Source organism: Myotis nattereri (assembly GCF_964212035.1).
Source record: "Myotis nattereri genome assembly, chromosome: 2".
NCBI classification, from domain to species: Eukaryota; Metazoa; Chordata; class Mammalia; order Chiroptera; family Vespertilionidae; genus Myotis; species Myotis nattereri.
In genome coordinates this window covers 185,375,789-185,396,268 of record NC_138076.1, presented here as the reverse complement: position 1 = coordinate 185,396,268, position 20,480 = coordinate 185,375,789, and positions in this window count along the sequence as shown.

Sequence of the window (20,480 nt, the reverse complement as noted above, 5' to 3'; positions counted from 1 at the left end):
GGGCAGCATGAGCAGGCATGGAGCAGCTAGGGTGGGGCAGGACACCTGGCTTCTGCCTGCCCCAGCCGCTCTGGGCCTGTGGGCAGCGTGCGCCAGCGTCCCACCCCGCCCAGGCCGCTCCAGGATGGTGAGCAGCATGAACCGACATCCCACCCTGCCCAGGCTGCTCTGGGCTTGTGGGAAGCATGCACAGAGAGCCTCTGGGTAGGGTAGGTGGGCCGGCGAAGGGCAGCCTGTACTCCCCCCATGGTGGTGGTGGCAGCTGTGAACGCGACAAGCGGGGCCTGCGGGCCGAGCTGAAGTAGTGCCTGCAGGCCATCAGCACCGAGGAGTGGCTGCGCAAGTCCCGTCCCCTGGCCCAGAAGGTGCGTGATCGCAGGGACAGCCACCATGGCGGGCCAGACTGATGTCCTCCTGGCCGTGCCATGGGGATCTGCGGATCTGCACAGCCACAGGCCTCCAGTGCGCACATCCTCTCCTCCCCCGCTGGCGTGCGAATGTCTCCCAGTGTGCTGTCACCCACGCGTGCCTGCAGCAGTCCCGGGCCATGGCGTGCACAAGTTCCCCCCTCCCGCCCCTCCGCCACACTTCCATCAACCACAGCACGGGTGACAGGACGTGCTTTTCCAAGTTAATGAGAGAAAACATTGATTTTCCCACTTCCCACGGAGGTAGAAAATGGAGTGAGGAGACATGCGGGGAGTGAGCGAGGTTCCCTGTCTGGGGGTTCCAAATCTGCCCTTGGTTCCTTTCACAGCTGACTAGAGATATACAGGGTGTCCCCCCAAAATGTATACACACTTTGAATACCTACTAATTCCAATGGGTTTAAGCATGAAAAGAAAGAAACAATGGAGCTGTCATCTGTTAAAAGTGCGGGCACAAGCTGACAGTCGGACATTCTCTGAGGGGTCCGGGATTGGAGAGGGTGCAGGCCAGACTGAGAGGCCTCCCACCCATCCCCCCATGCACCAATTTTGTGCACCAGGCCTCTGGAACCTTAATAAAGTTAAATTATAAAAAATTATCAAGACCCACAGAAAGAGTGGGAAGCCATTCCCTCAATCCAATCAGAAATAAATTCTAGATTGGATTGCAGCTTTTTAATGACTTTCTAGATCTCTTTCACTTCTATTTCCTTGGTGCAGTTCCCATGGGATTCTGATTGAGAGCCCAGAATGCTCACCTGGGTGCCTATCGCCCAGCGTGTCCAGAACTCAAATCCCTGTCTCCTGGTATAGTGAGACTGCCAAGTACTCTATCTGCTTTTTGAAGATATTTAGCTTATCTTCTTAGACTCCTTTCCTCACATAGCTGCAGAAATCAATTCAAGTCATGAAGGACAAACCAGCAGAGTATAGATGTTGCCCTCTGCCCCTTCTTTCTCACTGGAAGCCTCACTCCTCAAGTCTGTAGTTTATGTCTCTCTAGCCCAAAGGGTTGGTCAAAAGTTCTGATGGTTCATCTATCTCTTAGCAGGGGCACCCACTAGACCCCCAGCTTCTTGCTCTATGTTCTGAACAGGTAAATGTACCAAAACATAAAACTCTGCAATATGCCCATTTGCTTCCCAGAGCCATTTCTCTCTTTATGTCAATAATATTCTAATAACTCTGTATGGTTTTAGGTGGGTACTGAAATATCAAAGGAAACACTTTGTAAAGTGTATGATTGTCTAACCAGTGTGATGTACATCTAAAACTAATCTATATATATAAAACCCTAATATGCAAATAGACCGAATGTCGGAACAATCAAACAACCAAACAACTGGTCGCTATGACGTGCACTGACCACCAGGGGGTGCGTGTGGAACATGGTGGGTGTTGGCAGCAGGCGAGTGTGGAACATGGCCGGCAGCAGCCACGGTGGGATGGTGGAGCAGGTGAGCAGGGGTGCCAGACCAAGGCGGGGCATTGGTCGCTGTCATTGGGGTGAGCCTCTGGTGGTTACTGAAAATTCTTTGCTCTCGTGCACTGAGGTCCCACCCAGTGTGCCGGAAGCTGGTCCATCCTTGCTGCTTGACACAGTCGCTGCAGGAAAGAAACATCTGCACAGCATATGTTTCAAGGGACCTGGCGTATATAGCATACTGTTCTTAATATGTTTGCTCCCCTTAGCACTGTGTGTTTTAACCAAGGTCACCTCTCCAAGAAAGGTTGTTTCCCCAGGTAGGAATTTTTCCCTGAAGTCAGGGAGGGGATGAAACTCCTTAACTAAGTGCCAGGCGGGTAATTAATCACTTTAACTACAAACAATCATGCTTAAGCTACCTAATCTTTACTCCCTGGAATGGAGATAAGAAATGCCCTAACCTTTGTAATAGAAATTGACAGGATTAAAATCAACTGGTATAAATACGGATGTAACAAGACAATAACAGAGAACCTCTCTGGAGATGGAGACCAGAACTTGGCTGGAGATCCTGGCTAGGCTGCTGATCAACTGAATGCTGTCTCCGTGTCATTCCTTCTTCGCCGACTCCATCCACACCTTTGGGGACCCCTGGACCTGCTGGGGTTGGACCCCGGCACCAGTGCTCACACCTGCTGCCAGCGCCCGGTGCCAGTCCTGATTGCTTGGTGCCATCAGCAGGTGTGAGCGGCGGCTGCTGGCCTGATCGCTCCTAAGGGCTTCACCTCCTCCTGCTCCTGAGGGGCGATCAGGGCAGCAGCTGCCACTCACACCGCTGCTGGTGCCGGCCCCAATTGCTCTGAGCTGTCAGCGGGTGCGAGCGGGGCTGACACCATCAGCATGTGGGAGCAGTGGTGGTGGGAGCAGGGTTGCTGGCAGAGAGGGGATCGGGGGCCATGGTGGGAGGGGTAGAGTGGAGGCACAGAGGATGGGCCAAGACCCACCCCTGTGCCCACCACAGCCTCGTGGCCCACAGTTCCTTTCAAGGTGCACAAATTTGTGTATTGGGCCCCTAGTACAAAATAATGTTGAATATAAGCTGTAATTAAAACAAAATAAAAAATTAATTAAGAGAATGGCAAATACATTTCTTTTACACACCATTTCCAATTCATCAGTAAATCCACTGGTTTAACCTAGGTATACCCCAAATCTGATCCCTTCTCAACACTTTCCCTGGTACTTTTCTTTTTAGTCACCACCATCTCATCTCTACCATTTACCTATGCAGCTCACCTTTAACCCCTTACTTTCCAATTATTTCTGCACCAAACAGCTAGAGGTATCTTCCTATCTAATACTAGACAAACATGATAATTGACCGTACCTTTGCTATGCCTCCCATCGGCTAATCAGCAAGATATGCAGATTAACTGCCAACAAAGATGGCAGTTAATTTGCATATGTAGGCGCCAAGTAGCAGAGCAAAGACTGAAGGTGGCTCCGGCCGGAGCAGCGAGGGCTGTGAAGGCAGCTCTGGCCGGAGCAGCCAGGGGAAGGGAAGGCCTATTGCACGAATCTTTTTGTGCAACAGGCCTCTAGTTTAAAAATAGTAGCTCATTCCATTTTCCTCACAAATTTCAACGTTGGCTTCCTGTGTCTCCCAGAATAAAATGCAAAATCCATAAGACACTACACAGTCCTTCTTATTATTGCCCCACTTATATTCAGCCAACTGGTCTCCACTGAGCACATCCCTTACTCAGGTTCATTCCATTTGCTGTTCTGTGTCTCTCCTTTTTCCAGATAGTAAAATGGCCCATTTTCTTCTTTTATTTAGGACAGAGTTCCCTCCTCCCAATTTATATAATAACTACTTTCACCCATGTCATTTTATATTCTCTTACTTTAATTTATTTTTCTTCTTAGTATTTATAACCACCTAACAAATTTTATATTTTATATTTTTTGCCACTGTAAAAAAAAAAACCCAAAAAACCACTAGAATATAAGCTCCTGCAGAACAAGAAATTAATCTGTTTTGATCATTGCTCTTTCTCTTTAAATGGAATCAAGGGAATGTGGGCAAAATTGGCAAACTCCCCTTGAAGGCCTTGTGCCAGATCTTTACTGACATGCTCTACATATGCTTCCTTCATCTCTCTGCTGAATGCAGCAGACCCAGTGATGGAATCTGAGGCCTTAGAAAGTGATGTAGCCACTATACTGAAAAGGGCAGGTCCCTGAATCCTCAGTTGGAAGACTGAATGTTGGAAACCAAACACCAGATGATTAGACTGTATCATGACTGAGGCATGGGATTTGGATTTGTTATGGCAATTAGCACATCCTGACACATACAATGCTATTTAAGCTCAGTCTTGAGGAATGAGAAGGATGTAGCGCTGGGAAGTGTGTTTCAGAGAGAGCAAACAGCCTGTGCAAAGGACCTGAGGCAGGAAAGAAACACCTGTGTAAAAGAAACTGAAAGATGCCCGCATGCCTGAAACTTCAGTGAGTGAGAGTGATGAAGTGGGAAAGGGAGGCCTGCAACCCAATCAGGTAGGTCTTTGTAGACCATGATATGAGTGAGGACTGTAATGCAGTGGAAAGCCATTGGTGCATTTTAAACAGGAGAGTGTCATGAGTTACATAGTAAAAATAATGCCCTGACATTTTTAATGTGGAGTAAAAAGAGGTGAGTCTACAAACAGAAATAGGACAGGCTACCTAATTTGTGAGACCCAGTATGAAATGAAAATGTGAACCCTTTGATAAAAAAAAAAATGAGTTAAAATTTCAAGGTTGCGACAGCAGAGTTTGAAACAAAACACAGGTCCATGAAACCTTTTTTTCTGAACAGGCAGCTCAGTTGAAAAGGCTCATAGAAAAATCTAGAAAAGGGATGATGGTGACTTGGACTAGGCCGATGGCAGTGAAAATGTGAACTGCATGGATTAAGAAACATTTTGGTGGAAGGAGGAAAACTGTTAATGCATTAAGTGGTGGTATATAATAAGAGGAAGAAGAATCAGAGATGACTCCCAAATCATACTAGCAGGAACAAAGGGGGATGGAATGTTTTCTCCAGATGGCATGAAACCAAAAGAAGCCGGGGTTATACAGACAAAGTCATGTAAAGATGGTGATGGTGGATGGTGAAGCTACCAATACCACTTGTGAGAAGAAAAAAAAAATCTCCAACTGCAAGGGCTGCAGGGGAGATGAGCCCATGATGAGACCCAGGTTTTAATTAAGTCGAGGAGTTGCAAAGACTTTCATGGAAGAGACTCAGGACGTAGGCTTGTTTGCTGACGGAAGTGTGGGAATTCCAGGGGGCTCAGTGGAATGGGATGAGGATGGCTGACAAAAGGTGGCTGCTGTGGGATGATACTCGCTTCCAGTGACCCTGTCTTAAGGTTTTTCCTTGATGGTTTATCAGTGATGAATGTGGTGATGGGAGTAGTAAGGAGTGTGTCCTCTGAGAGTATTCGCAGTTCTGTTCCCAATTAGATCCCAATAAGGTGGCTCATAATACTGAAGCAGAAGAAATGCCCCATGTAGAGGGTCTGATTATTCCCAGAATCCTAGATGAGGAGCTTACCTAGGGCAACACTGGACCTCCCACAGTATCAGACGCTCTCACATAATCTTCCTTCCTCAAGGCTTTAGTAGTTAGTGTCACCTATTTGAAGACCATGTGGTTCAACCGAAGTGCATTATCCAATCTATTCATAAAACAATGTCAAACAGCCCAAGTTATTAATTTATGATATGATAGAAATAAAAGAAAACAATCCAGGTTAACTTTATTCTTTGAGCTAGAAGTACACCTTTGAACCCACGAATTGTCTCACTAAGAAGGCAAACTCACACTAACTCAAGGCAGAATTAAATATACAGATAAAATGCTGTTGAAGTGCTATTTTGCATAGATCGAAATAATACAATTTGTTGGTTTTGTGAGTCAGGCAGATGCAGTTCATTGCAAAGCAGGCTTTGGGTCTTTCCACATGATTTGGCTATTCTTAGGTTTCTGAGTCATTCTGTCCTCCATGCTAGTCATTTTTTAATTCCATATTCTCTATTCATGAGGGAGATCCAACATTAACCAGTCCAAATTTGGCTATGTGGCTTAATACTCTGAACAAACACGCTATATATTTATTCCTATTCTTAGCAATACCTTGGGACAAGTTGAATGTAAATAAAATATTTGGGCAATACACTTCAACCCTGCAGAATTTCTGGTAGGTGGTGCCAGGAAACCTTGGCATGCACATTATTGCATAATTGTTTTGATTCAATTTGGTCGTCCTCTCAACAACTGAAATCCCAACACAGCAGGAATCCTTACAAAAGGAACAGAATGTGGATAACATGGGATGAGCCAAAAGACCCTGCCAAAGTTTTATCCAACTGAAGCAGTGTATCTCAAAGAGTAACACAGGAGATGCATTGATATTCCCTATAATAAACTCACTGGAAATTCCTTTGACAAACTGAAGAGAGTAGTAAAATCTTGGTTCAGGATATCATTATGGGAGCTCAGAAGTTCAGGTATAAATAGGATGATAAGAGGGCTGAAGAGTGAAATTCGGGATTCTGCCTACATGGGTTGGTGAATACAGCAGAGGAGGAAGGGGCGAGCCCACCTGATAAGGATTCCTGGTGTTTTATGGTGGTTCTGATGCTCACCTGATGAAACTGGCTATTCGCTGGGTTGCTACTCCTTGAGGACAGAACCAATGCCTTCCTTATCCCTGTGTCCTCATCACACAACAGAATGCTTGGCTCATAGTGGGCAGTCAACGATTATTTGTTGAAGTGAAAGAAACTTCTATGAGAAGGTTCTGACACTTTCACTATATTGTCCTGGGGGCAGGGCATTGTATTGTTAGAAAGACCTCCTCACCTAGCCAGCTTTTACCTCTGGGTCTCAGCAACTGCTCTGGAAACTCCCCTGGAAACAGAAACTTGAATCTGTCTCACTTTTCATCTCTTCCCCCATTTCCCCACCAGGAAAATTTAGGGAACCATGTGTGCCTCAGCTAAAGAAGAACCTCAGCTCTGCAAAGGTGACCTCCCAGGTAGAGAAGCTTTGGCACAACTTTTCTGGTAAAAGCTGTAAATCTGGATTAGGCTCCAGAACATCTTCTGTGCCTTCAAGAATTACAACCAACTTGGGATAACTCTTGGCCCCCTCAGTCAACAGCCCCCAGTAAAGTTGAGCAAGGAGATATTGAACACCAAATACAGGAAGTATGTACAGTTTTGTGCTACTTGTACTTAATACTGGGTACTACTAAGAAGTTGGATATTATAATTCATATGAAGATTCATATGTATATTTTTTCATGCTTTTTGCATATTTGAGACCATTTTATCCATCCCCCTCCCTAGGATGTCATAAGAAAGAAGTGCCACACATATTATAGGAGAGATATCTGAGAAAGGAGGAACATTTATAGATGCTCAGGCTACAAGGAGATGAACTGAAATAAATTCAGAAGAGCATCCATTGAAGCTAGTGATTAGGCTGATGGCATTCTTAGCAGGAGCAAGTTCAATGTGCTCCTGGGAACAGGAGCCAGTGGTCTGGAAGTTGCGAGCTAAGAAGCAGAGAATGAGGGTAGACTAAATTTTCAAGGAATCTAATCAAAAGCTGAAGGAGAGAGAGGGATTGAGACTACAGAAGGATTTGGGATAAGTAATAGGAAATTTTTTGTTTTTTGAAGGGGCAGATATGAGTGTGTTTAAAAACTGTAAGAAAAGATTCAGTTTGGGCTGATTCCATATGTGGATAAATAAGGGCCAATAAGACCAGGCCATGTGGTGGGTACAAAAATCAGGAAGTAGCCAGCTGGGTGAGGGATGGATGGGCCTGGCTTCTGAGCTTCAGAAAAAAGGTGAGTCTCCTGAGAGGGAGAGAAAAAAATCAAAGGCAGGCAGGATTTCAATTTTAATGAATCTGAAAGGAGACTCCTGACTCAAGGCAATAGGATAAAAACAGAGTAAATAAAGCTGCCCCGAAAGGCATTAAAGTGGACTGTAGGAAGGAGATCCTGGGGAAATTGCTGATGCCTTGGGAACACAGCCAGAGCTGTACCTATGGAGCCCCTGTTCCTCACAGGATGATGAAGGTGCCAGCCTGGCTGGGTAAATAAAAATGCTGAAGATGTTGAAGAATGATCTTGTAACAGATAGAATAAGGTCCCTGAGAATATGAAGTGAATTGGCATCCTGACCACAGGTTGAGTGAGTAACTTCATTGACCTCATACATGAGATTCTGAACCAAGGACATTCAGTGTGAAGGCATTTTGTAAATGCAGAGATATATAAGATCTAGGGCAGAGATACAGCTGGCTTATACATACAGGGAGGCAAAATATGCTCATAGTGGTGGGTACATGAAACACAGTGTTTATTCTTGTATTATTATTTATTCTTGTATTATATATGTTTCCATATGAACAACTGTAAACCTACTTTTTCCCACCCCTGTACATGCATTAAAATGTTTACATATTGTGTTTTTTTATTTCCCAATTTTTTAACTTTAAATTTTTTTTAATTGAGATTGCTGAGAGAATAGATATTAAAAGTTCTCATCACAAAAATTCCCAATTTTTAAAAACATTCCAATGACTATGGTCAAATAGATATCATATAATACTTGTGTTTAAATGACCATTGGTAGTTTTTGAATGGCTATTATTCTTTCCAACTGAAAGGATATTTCTTAACCTGTTTTTTTTTTTTTTCTGTACTAAGCCTCCAAAGTGCTCTTCTTAATTTACATTTAATGAAAATCTCTGCATTTATAGGTTTTTGTTTTCTTTGGATTTAAGTTAATCCTTCAGGAAGCATGTTATCTGTCTCAAGATACTGGAAGTCCACTTTTCAGAATTGTTATGTCTATTATTAGGGAGTGATTTTGGCCCAAAGAGAAGTCAGCTCAATAAATATTTTCAACAAAATAACTAATATAATAAATTTTAGTCAGAAGTTTTGAAATACAAATCTGGATTGAGGAAATGATTTGATATATAAAAGCAAAATAATTGTATTTGTGATTTACATTTTATTTTAGTGTTTCTCTGAGAAGTCCTGGTGCTTTATTGTGCCATGAAATTGGTTCCATGAAATTCAGTATTACTTGAAACCAAAATCTAGTACAATAAGGAAACTGATCTGATTTGATGAAATTAAATATCTGCATGCAGAAAGAAAAGTAAACTGAGTGAGGAGACAAATGCAACAAATTAAATTTACACTAAGGATTACTTTCATTTCCTCCTCTTAGGAGGCATTTTTTCTTAGAAACAGTGTCATTTGCAATGCATACTTTGTTATTAGGTGTTCATACACCTGAATTATTACTTTTTTGCTAATAGTAATTTACTAAGTGAAGTTATTGATCTAAAATAGTTAATTAGACTTTGAAATTAGCTCTCCAAAATCATAAAGGTTTATTCACAATTTTTATTGGATCCTTCTAAGTGTATCCCATATTTTCCAATGCAATTCTACTTTTTGTCTCTCTAGAATTACATAGCAAGTTTTCCTAATTTTGTGAACTTTGACATACATGTTATATATATTTTATAAAATTGCCAAAAATATGTTATAGATTTATAAAAAAGATGAAATATATTTATTTTATAAAGTTGCCAAAAACATTTTATTATTTTGCCTTAAAGTTTCAATTAAGGGTCTGAAAGAGATAACTAGTTAATAATTTGGATTTTGACCAATGCTGCTCTTTAGATTAATCCTAGCTCTTGCCGTCTTCTAATCATGTTATAACTTCAAAAACTGGTAGAGAATTAATATATTTAATCATTTAATACTGAATGATATCTGATTCATGTTTCATGCTGGATCAACATTCCAGGGCTTGCCCCAATTTCCACATCTAGTATATCAATGTCTAACAATCAAAGTCTTGTAATAACAGTAAAATAATCTATTTATGAGGATATTTTATAAAAATTAGTGAGCTATAAAACCTCCTTTGATTGAAGTAGATTATATATAGACTATAGTTTTTGTACCATTGAATTAATCAAAGTATCAAAAAATTACAGATTCATAACTGCTGGGCATGATTCTCTGGTTACAGTCTCTGAGCAGAGGATTATCTAATAGGCACTGTAGTCTATGTAACTATTTAGAGAACTATTTATGCCCATTGACTTCAAAAGGATTGAAGGTATAACCTTCCTCTCAGGAGACTAAAGTCAAACATTTAAAGGGCATGGATTCTATCTGAATAAAATTATTGACTCAATTAACAAATTAGAATTTCATATTCAGTATTTACCATGCATTCAATTCTGACCAGTTTGGCGATGCATATGAGAGCTATAAGCTACCTTATTGACCATCTAGTTGCAATATATCTGGACAGATGAATGTGTTAGAATAATGTGCAAGTAATCTATTTCTCATTCCACCTCCACCCTCATTTGTATACTTTACACTGTAATCCAACCCCATTCTCACCATCTGGACATTGCTCAAAGGAAGGTTCTCACTGAGTAGCTGTTAGACAGGAAAAACTGGGGAAAATAAATGATTGAGCAGGAGCAGCTGCCTATCCCACCATCATATAAGCTGCGAGTGCTAGCCTATGGAGGGAAAGGGGAAGTTAGAGAACTAGACAGCATTTCTTAGTAAATTTGGAAGGTAAGACTGAGAACAGAGAGATTGAATGCCTCTTTCCATAATGAATGTTGGAAAGCAGGAGCCTTAGAGATGTGTCTTTGCCACAGAAGTGCCAATAGGTAGTAAAGAGGCTGTTTGGAAAACATCAACTGGGCAGAGAGGACAAATGACAACTGGGATAGTTGGGCAGTTCTGCTAGTCTCACCTGGGCTTACTAGTGCAGCAGCAGTCATCTGGTTCTTCATTGGTGAGGTTTGTGGGGGCATCTAAAGTGACTCTAGTCTCATGTTTAGAGTCTCAGTGTTGGTTCTTGCCTATGATCGATGATCTATGAAATCTCCCATCTTTCAGATTCCAGTTAGTTCCAGGCCTCCTTAAACAGCAAAGATATTTTCCAAGATTGTGAAGAAAAAGCTAAAGTAATTTTGAGGATTAGGCTGTGGCATTCATACAAAAGCACTTTTATTACATCTTGTTAGTAAAAGTCAAAAGATGAGCCTAGTGTTAAGGAGTGGGAAAATAGATTCCAGTACTTAATGGGAGAAGCTGCAAAATATTTGTGGTCCCATTTAAAATACTATAATTTGTTCTGTGGCTACAATTATTTACATTATTCCATATGCAAAATTTGCTTATCCTTCCCACAAAACCGTTCTTTTAGTGTTTATACCTGTGCTGTACAATACATTGGCCATGTGCCACATGTGTCTGTTGAACGATTAGTTAGACTTTGTATAAGTTTAAGGTCTACAGTGTGATGATCTCATATATGTATATATTTTGAAATGATTACCTTGATAAATTTATTTAACACATCCATCACCTTACATAGTTATCATTTTTTATGTGTGTGTGTGATGAGAATTGTTAAGATCTGCTCCTTTATGCTTTCAAGTATACGATACTGTAGTGTTAACTGTTGTAACCATGTTGTACATTTTATACTTTATTCACATTATAAATGGAAGTTTGAAACCTTTGTTTACCTTCACTTATCTCCTTTCCCTTATAGCCTGCCCCTGGCAACTACCAATCTTCTCTCATATCCAGAATTTATTTGTTTGTTTGTTTTTTGGTTCCATATATAAGTAAGCTCATATAGCATTTGTCCTTCTTTGTTGGATTTATTTCAGTTAGCATAATTCTCTCATCATTTATCCATGGTATCAAAACTGGCAGGATTTGCTTTATTTTTATGGCTGAATAATATTTCATTTTATTTTTTTCTCCATTCATTCAGCTATTGCAGGACATTTAGGCTGTTTCAATGAACTTAGCTATTGTAAATGATGCTGGAATGAACACGAGGGTGCAGATGTTTCTTTAAAATTGTGACGTTATTTCCTTTGAATATATACCTAGAAGTGTGATTGCTGAATCATAAGGTAGTTCTATTTCTAAGTTTTTTAGGAACCTCCCTATTGTTTTCAATAGTGGGTGTCCTGGTTTACAATCTCACCAGCAATGCACAGTGTTCTCGTTTCTCCACATCCTCTTCATTATTATCTCTTACCTTTTTGTAATAGCCATCCTACCACGTGGGATGTGATATGGCATTTGCATTTTCTTGATGACTAATGATGTTGAGTACCTTTTCATGTACTTGTTAGCCATTTGAGTATCTTCTTTGAAAGGAAGTCTAGGGAGGTTCTTTTCCCGTTTTTTTAATTGGATTATTTGTTTGTGCCATTGAGTTGTATGAGTTCCTTATATGTTTTAGATATTAACTGCATATCAAATGTATAGCTTTCAAATATTTTCTCCCATTTCATAGGTTGCTTTTTATTTTGTTGATTATTTATTTTGCTGCACAGAAGCTTTTTAGTTTGATGCAGCCCCACTTGTTTATTTTTTGCATTTGTTGCTTTTGCTTTTGGTGTCATATTAAAAATAAATAAGTGCCAAAACCAATAATGGCAAGGATTTTTTTTCTATGCTTTCTTCTAAGAGTTTTGTAGTTTTAGATATTATATTTATATCTTTAATCCATTTGAGTTAATTTTTATAAGTGATATAAGATAGGGATTTGGTTTTATTTTTTCTTTTGCATGTAAATATCTGCTTTTACCAATACATACCATTTATTGGAGAGACTGTATTTTATCCATTGAGTCATTTTTGGCTCTTTTGTCAAATATTAGTTGACCCTGTATTCATGAGTGTATTTCTGGACTCTTGGTTTTGTTTCATTGGTCTATGTGTTTGTTTTTATCCCAGTGCCATAATGTTTTGATTACTGTAGTTTGAAATATAGTTTTAAATCAGGAAGTGTGATGCCTCCAGCTTTGTTCTTCTTTCCCAAGATTGCTTTGGCTATTCAGAGTCACATGAATTTTAGGGTTGTTTTTCTCTTTCTGTAAAAAAAAAAAAAAAAAAAAATGCCATTGGAATATTGATAGGGACTGCATTGAATCCATAAGTCATTTGGGTAGTATGGGCATTTTAACAGTATTCATTTCTTTCAAACATATGAACCCTAGAGACCTTTCCATTTATTTGTGTCTTCTTTGATTTCTTTTATCAATGTCTTATAGTTTTCAGTGTAGAATTTTTTCACCTCCTTGGTGAAATTTATTTCTAAGTATTTTGCAGCTTTTGGTGCTATTGTAAACAGGATTGTTTTCTTTATTTATTTTCAGATAATTCATTGTTAGTGTATAGAAACACTTGATTTTTGTATGTTAAGTTTTTCTGTAATTTTATTGAATTTGTTGATTAGATCTAACTGTTTTTAGGGGGTTGTAGTTGTGGATTTTCTATATATAAAACCATGTCATCTGAAAAAGGAAATAATTTTATCCCTTTTTTCCTTCCTTCCTCCCTTCCTTTTTCTTTCTTTCTTTCTTTCTTTCTTTCTTTCTTTCTTTCTTTCTTTCTTTCTTTCTTTCTCTCTCTCTCTCTCTCTCTCTCTCTCTCTCTTTCTTTCTTTCCCTTCCTTCCTTCCTTCCTTCCTTCCTTCCTTTCTCTCTCTCTCTCTCTCTCTCTCTCTCTCTCTCTCTCTTTCTTTCTTTCTTCTCCTTCCTTCCTTCCTTCCTTCCTTCCTTCCTTCCTTCCTTCCTTCCTTTCTCTCTCTCTCTCTCTCTCTCTCTCTCTCTCTCTCTCTCTCTCTCTTTCTTTCTTCTCCTTCTTTCCTTCCTTCCTTCCTTCCTTCCTTCCTTCCTTCCTTCCTTCCTTCCTTCCTTCCTTCCTTTCTCTCTCTCTCTCTCTCTCTCTCTCTCTCTCTCTCTCTCTCTCTCGTCTCTCTCGTTCTTTCTCAATTCTGATGTCTTTTATTTCTTCATCTAGTACTGGGTATCATTTTCAATACTATATTGAATAAGAGTGGTGAGAGTGGACATAGTGAATGATCTTTTTAATGTTCTGCCAAATTTGTTTTAATACGCAATTTTGCATCTATATTCACCAGGGATATTGTCCTGTAGTTTTATTTTCTTGTAGCGTTCTGGCTTTGGTATCAAAGTAATGCTGGCCTTGTAAAATGAGTTTAGGAGTGGTCCCTCCTATTTGATTTTTTTTGGGAGGGGGGTAAGAGTTTTGGAAGGATGATGTTAATTCTTCCTTAAATGTTTGGTAAATTTCACCAGTGAAGCTTTTTGGTCCCGGGATTTTCATTGTTGGGAGATTTTTTGTTGTTGTTATTACTGATTAAATATCCTTTCCAGTAATTGGTCTGTTCAGATTTTCTAGTTCTTCTGATTCAGTCTTTATATATTTTATATTTCTAAGAATTTTTCCATTTCTTCTAGCTTATCCCATTTGTTGGTGTATAGTTGTTTATAGTAACTTCCTATGATCCTTTGTATTTATGTGGTTTTTGGTTATAAGGTTCTTACTTTATTTACAATCATGTGCTACATACTAGCATTTTGGTAAATGACGGACCATATATATGATGATGTTTTACCCAATAACCTAGGTGTGTAGTAGGCTATGCCATCTAGGTTTGTGTAAGTACATTCTCTGATGTTCATACAATAACAAAATTACCTACCCAAGCATTTCTCAGAATGTATCCCTGTTGTTAAGAAGTGCATGACTGTATAATTTTGTGATTTATGTCTTCTCTTTTTCTCCTTGATTAGTCTAGCTAAAGGTCTGTCAATTTTGTTAACCTTTTCAAAGAAGACAACTTTTAATTTTGTTAACCTTTTCTAGTGTTTTTCTGATTTATTTCATTAATTTCTGCTCTGAACATTTTATTTCCTTCCTTCTGCTAACTTTGAGCTCAGTTTGTTTTTCTTTTCCTAGTTCGTAAGGTTACGTTGTTTGTTTGAGATATTTCTTGTTTCTTAATGTAGCCGTTTAAAATTTCTTGTTAGAACTGCTTTTGCTGCATGCCTTAAGTTTTGGTATTCTGTATTATGTTTTCATTTGTCTTATATGTAATTTCTCTTTCTGCTTTCAAAAATATTTCTTTGTCTTTGACTTTTGACAATTTGATTTTGACATGTCTCAGTGTAGCCCTATTTGGATTCAACCTGTTTGGGGTTCTTTGTCCCTCTGGATATCCATTTATTTCCCCAGGTTCGGGAAATTTTCAGCCATTATTGATTTAAATATACTTTCTGTCACTTTTTCTTCCTCTTCTGTCATTTTTTTTATATATATATTTTATTGATTTTTTACAGAGAGGAAGGGAGAGAGATAGAGAGTTAGAAACATCGATGAGAGAGAAACATAGATCAGCTGCCTCCTGCACATCTCCTACTGGGGATATGCCCGCAACCCTGGTACATGCCCTTGACCGGAATCGAACCTGGAACCTTTCAGTCCGCAGGCCGACGCTCTATCCACTGAGCCAAACCGGTTTCGGCGTTCTGTCATTTTTTTTTTCTTTCTCTTCTCCTCCGGAATTACGATATTATGAATATTATTTCTTTTGATTGTGTCCATTAAGTCCAAAAGGCTTTCTTTACTCCTTTTCATCCTCTTTTCCTTTTGTTTGTCTGACTACAGTTTTAGATGTCATATCATCTGGGTCACTGATTCTTTCTTTTGTGTTGTAGAGTCCTTTGAAGCTCTCTATTAAATTCTTCAGTTTAGTTGCTCTATTTTTCAGCTCTATGATTGCTGTGTTTTTTTTTTAATGTTTTCTATATTTTTGTTGAACTTCTCATTTGTTTATGTATTGTTTTCCTAGTTTTATTTAGTTGTCTGTGTGTTATAGTTTTCTGAACTCCTTTGAGAATTCTTTGTTTAATAGTTCACAGATCTCCATTGCTTTAAGGTTCAGTTATTGCAACTTTATCAGTTTCCTTTGGTGGTGGCATATTTACCTGATTTTTGTGATTCTTGATTCCTTACCTTACATTGGTATATGCACATTTGAGTAAGTGGCCTCTTCTTTAAGACTTTACAGGTTTGCTTCAGCAGAGGCATTTCTTCATCAGTTAGCTCAGTTTTGGTTTTAGACATGTCTGTTAGAAATGTCCTTGGGCAGGTGAGGCTTGTTGCAAGGGTCTATTTTTGGATGAGGTCACTGCCGGGAGCTCTGGGGGTAGCAGTGGAGGGAACTGCCTCTGGCTTGGAACATTTGGCTAGGACTTCCTTCCCTGAAAATGTTAGGCCATCATATGGGTTGTTTGGGTTCTATGGTCAGACTTACTAGACAGTTTGGACTGGGTACTATACTCAGCAGTAAGTGGGGGCTATAAGTTAGCCTTCCAACCCTGGTGGGAGCCCCAAGATGGGCCCAGGACCTGCATAGCTCATTGGTTGGGGGCTTGAGACAGACAAGGCCATGTACTGAATTCCCTGGCCAGACAGGGACATTGGTTTTGCTCTGCAGATGGGAAAAGCCACAGGCTATGTTCTCTGTTCAAGTGCCATTATAAACAAGGCTGTTGGAAAGGGTATGCAACTTCCTGTGTGCTCTGGTTAGGTTCCCTGGTTGGACAGGCTGGAAACTGTATTCAGCAATGGACAGGGCTACAAATTAGTTTCCCTGCCCAGTCAGAGCAGGAGGACCAGTTCCAAGGCCAGGAAGGCTCTTTGTGGTCTGGACTCAAGCCAAGCCTGGCCACTAGTTCCCTGGATGAACAAGGCCACTGGCTTTGCTTTACAGGTAATCAGCTCTGCCTGATGGATTCTGCTCATGCATTGCCTGGTTATGCAACTTCCAGGTGTTCTGGGGAGGTTTTGGGTCAGGCATACCTGGGAACTATAATCAGAAGTGAGTGGGCTGTGATTTAGTTCTGCTTAGGTAGAGCAGGAAAATCCTCAATCCCAGCAAGGCTCTTTGTCTGTTGTGCCTTTCCTTAATATTACCTTTCCTTGTGCATCTGATTTTATTTGATGTGGTGATATTATATTAAAAATTGTTTGAAAAAACATTTGATGATTTTCATATGTTTTCCTTCATAGAGGATTTTCCTTTGCTTTTTCAAGACATGTAGAGGACCTACCTGTCCAGAAATACTTTAAATGAAGTTCAAAAGTTGAACTTCCTTGGACTACACTTGATAGTAGGTTTATGTTCAAGAGAGGGCTTGCTTACTTCCAGCTAACTATGGGTATACTAGTAAACCTTTGTAGTGGGTAAAATTATCAATGTTTCCTTTTCTAGTAAGATTTTGACTTCTATGTTCCCATCCTCACAAGGCCATCAAAAGCATTGCTCAGCCTTTCAACTTCTCCTACAAGAATGACTAATATTCTTAGGGCAAATATACTATGAGTGCCTGAATTTATATGTCTGACTTCTTGTCTTCTTTCAAATCTTGATTCGTCAAATCCTGGGGTAACTTGTAAACTCTTTGATGTCTTTGAGAAGAATTTTGTCTCTAGTTCTGTGTTCATCGTTGATCCTCAGGTTGATATATTGCATCATATTGCTACTCTTTTTCTTCATCTTCCAGTTAAGAATTATTTATAATTCTGAAATAGGTTGATGATATTCAGAATGTTAAGAAAATATGCCAACAGTGACATCAGTATTCAAAGTTATAAGATTATTTTAACTAAAGAGCTTCATGAACATCTTAATCATGTACATCTGTTTTACATATGAATTATGATTTCTTCCTAGAAATATTTTTAAAATGTCAAGCATAATGTAGAATTTATGTGGAAAAACTAAGATACTAAGATATACAGGTTTTCTTTAGAAAAGCAATGAGTAAATATTTTTAGTAAACTCATATATTAAAATGAGTATCTAAATTTAGAATTTTAGGCATTTTTACTAGCTCTTCATGAAAGTTTTTAGATCAATGCATGATATAGTTTTAGATATTTCAATTATTTTTCCTTTTGAATTAAATCTATTTTTTCCATTAAAAAGCATAAGTATGTGATTTTATCCTATTTTTCAAAAAGTTTAAATTCTATCACAGTAGCTACAGACCAAATAAATAGAATTCTGAGAGGAATTTTCACTATCTACTTCTAATGGGAAAAATATTCCAATGCTGGCTGGACAAAGCAGACATTCAGGAAACTACTTACCATAATAACAAGTGAGGATTAAGATAGAAGATTGGATTTGCCACTACTTTTTAATATTACATATAGTGAACTCTAAAGGCACTATATTCTTTAGCAATGCTTTAGCACAAAATTGTCTTGCATGGAAGAACATTATAAATGTTACATGATTCCCAATATAGCATCAAGCTGCAGCCCTGGAAAACCTTCTATTTATATATCTTAGAAACAGCTTTTATCAGGAAATGTTTTGCCCTCCTGGCCAGCCTTCTCATAACCTCCATGAGAATACCTTCTCTGTAGGGACATGGGGGATGAACTAGGGCTTATTTATTAAAATGCATAATAAAATGATTTAAAAATATAATTAGGACACGAAAAGGAGAACATAGAATTACTACCAACTGTTGTTGAAATCCTAACTTAGAGATCTGAATTGAGACACCACATTCATTTCAAATAAATCTTATCCTGCAGTGGGATCTTGAGAGCTTGGTCTCGGTCAGTTCCTTTAAATTTTGCCTGACTGTTGGTTCTCTTAAGTAAAACTGAAGTTAGCTGCTGAGGTATAAGGATAAGTTGTTTCCAAAGAAGTCATGTAGACAGTGCATAATAATCATTGATTTCAGAGAGTAAGAGAGAGGGAGACAGAGATGGAAACATCAATGATGAGAGAGAATCATTGATTGGTTGCTTCCTACACACACCACACTGGGGATCAAACCCGCAACAGGGCATGACCTGGAATCGAACTGTGTCCTCCTGGTTCAATAGGTCAATGCTCAACCATTGCACCACACTGGCCAGGCACATAATCATCTACACTAATAAAAGACAAACATGCAAATTGACTGTGCCTTTGCTATGACTTAAGCCACACCCACCAGCCAATCAGAGTGGCTGTATGCAAATTAACCTAACCAAGATGGCAGCCAGCAACCACAGAGCTGGAGCAAGCAGGAGGCTTGGTTGCTCCAGTGATGGAGGAAGCCAAGCTTCCCACCCAGCCTGGCTGGCTCTGAGCTCCACTCAAGGCTACAAAGTTTCAATTATAGAAGGTAAATAAATCCCAGAATAAAAAAAATAAAAGGAAAAAGGAGAGGCTGGTAGCTTCCATTGTCGAGGGGCTTGGCCAGCCTGAAAATGGCCCTCAGCCCCTCACTCAGATTGGCCAGGCACCCCAGTGGGGACCTCCACCCTGAAGGGGGTGTGACCAGCCCACAAACAACCATCAGCCCCTCACCCAGGCTGGCCAGGTACACCAGCGGGACCCCCGCCCTGATCCGAGACACCCTTCAGGGCAAACCAGCCGGCCCCCACCCGTGCACCAGGCCTCTATCCTATATAGTAAAAGGGTAATATGCAAACTGACCCTAACAGCAGAAGGACTGGGAATGACTGGTCACTATAACACACTCAGACCACCAGGGGCCAGACGCTCAATGCAGGAGCTGCCCCCTGGTGGTCAGTGCGCTCTCACAGGGAAAGCTGTGCTCAGTCACAAGCCAGGCTGATGGCTGCCAGCACAGCAGTGGTGGTGGGAGCCTCTCCCGCCTCCTCAGCAGTACTAAGGATGTCTGACTGCAGCTTAGGTCTGCTCCCTGCTGGTAAGTGGACATCCCCCGAGGGCTTCCAGGCTGCCAGAGGGATGTCTGACTGCCAGCTTGGGCCCGATCCCCCAAGGAACCGGCCTAAGCCAGCAGGTGGACATCCTCCGAGGGGTCCCAGACTGCAAGAGGGCATAGGCTGGGCTGAGGGACCCCCCCCCAGAGTACAAAAATTTTTGTGCACAGTGCCTCTAGTTCTTAATAAGCTTGGTTCTCAGGTCCAGGTAAATACTTTCAGTTCGAGAGTGGATCCATTTGACACCTTTATTTTTTATTCCCTGTTCATCTTTTGCCTTAGTGGTCTTATTGGACTATAATATTTAGCATTGTACTAAGAGTGTTCCATGTTCCAGACATACTTTAATGCATTAACTCTTTAAATCTTCCTAACAAAACCAAGGAGGCAGAAACAAATTGAGAGATGAGGAAATTAAAACATGTGAGAGTTGAAGTTCTTTGCCCAAGGTCAGATGGCTGTAAGTGTTAGCCTAGATGCAAAGGCTGTTTCTTCACCACTTAGAACAGACTTCTGGCTACATACCCTACTCAGTGGCAGTGACTGCAAGACCATGAAGGGGCTCCTGCTGCATCCTTTATAATTGCTTAGAACCCCTAGGACACTTAAGAGTCAAGGAAACCTTTAGCCTCATGAATAATACTCACTTGCTTTTGTGTTTTATGACTAAAAAACCCCCCAAAGAGTATCCTCATATTCCATTTTAAGAAAAAGGCATATTATAGACCAGCCGTGGGCAAACTACGGCCCGCGGGCCGGATCCGGCCCGTTTGAAATGAATAAAACTAAAAAAAAAAAAAAGACCGTACCCTTTTATGTAATGATGTTTACTTTGAATTTATATTAGTTCACACAAACACTCCACCCATGCTTTTGTTCCGGCCCTCCGGTCCAGTTTAAGAACCC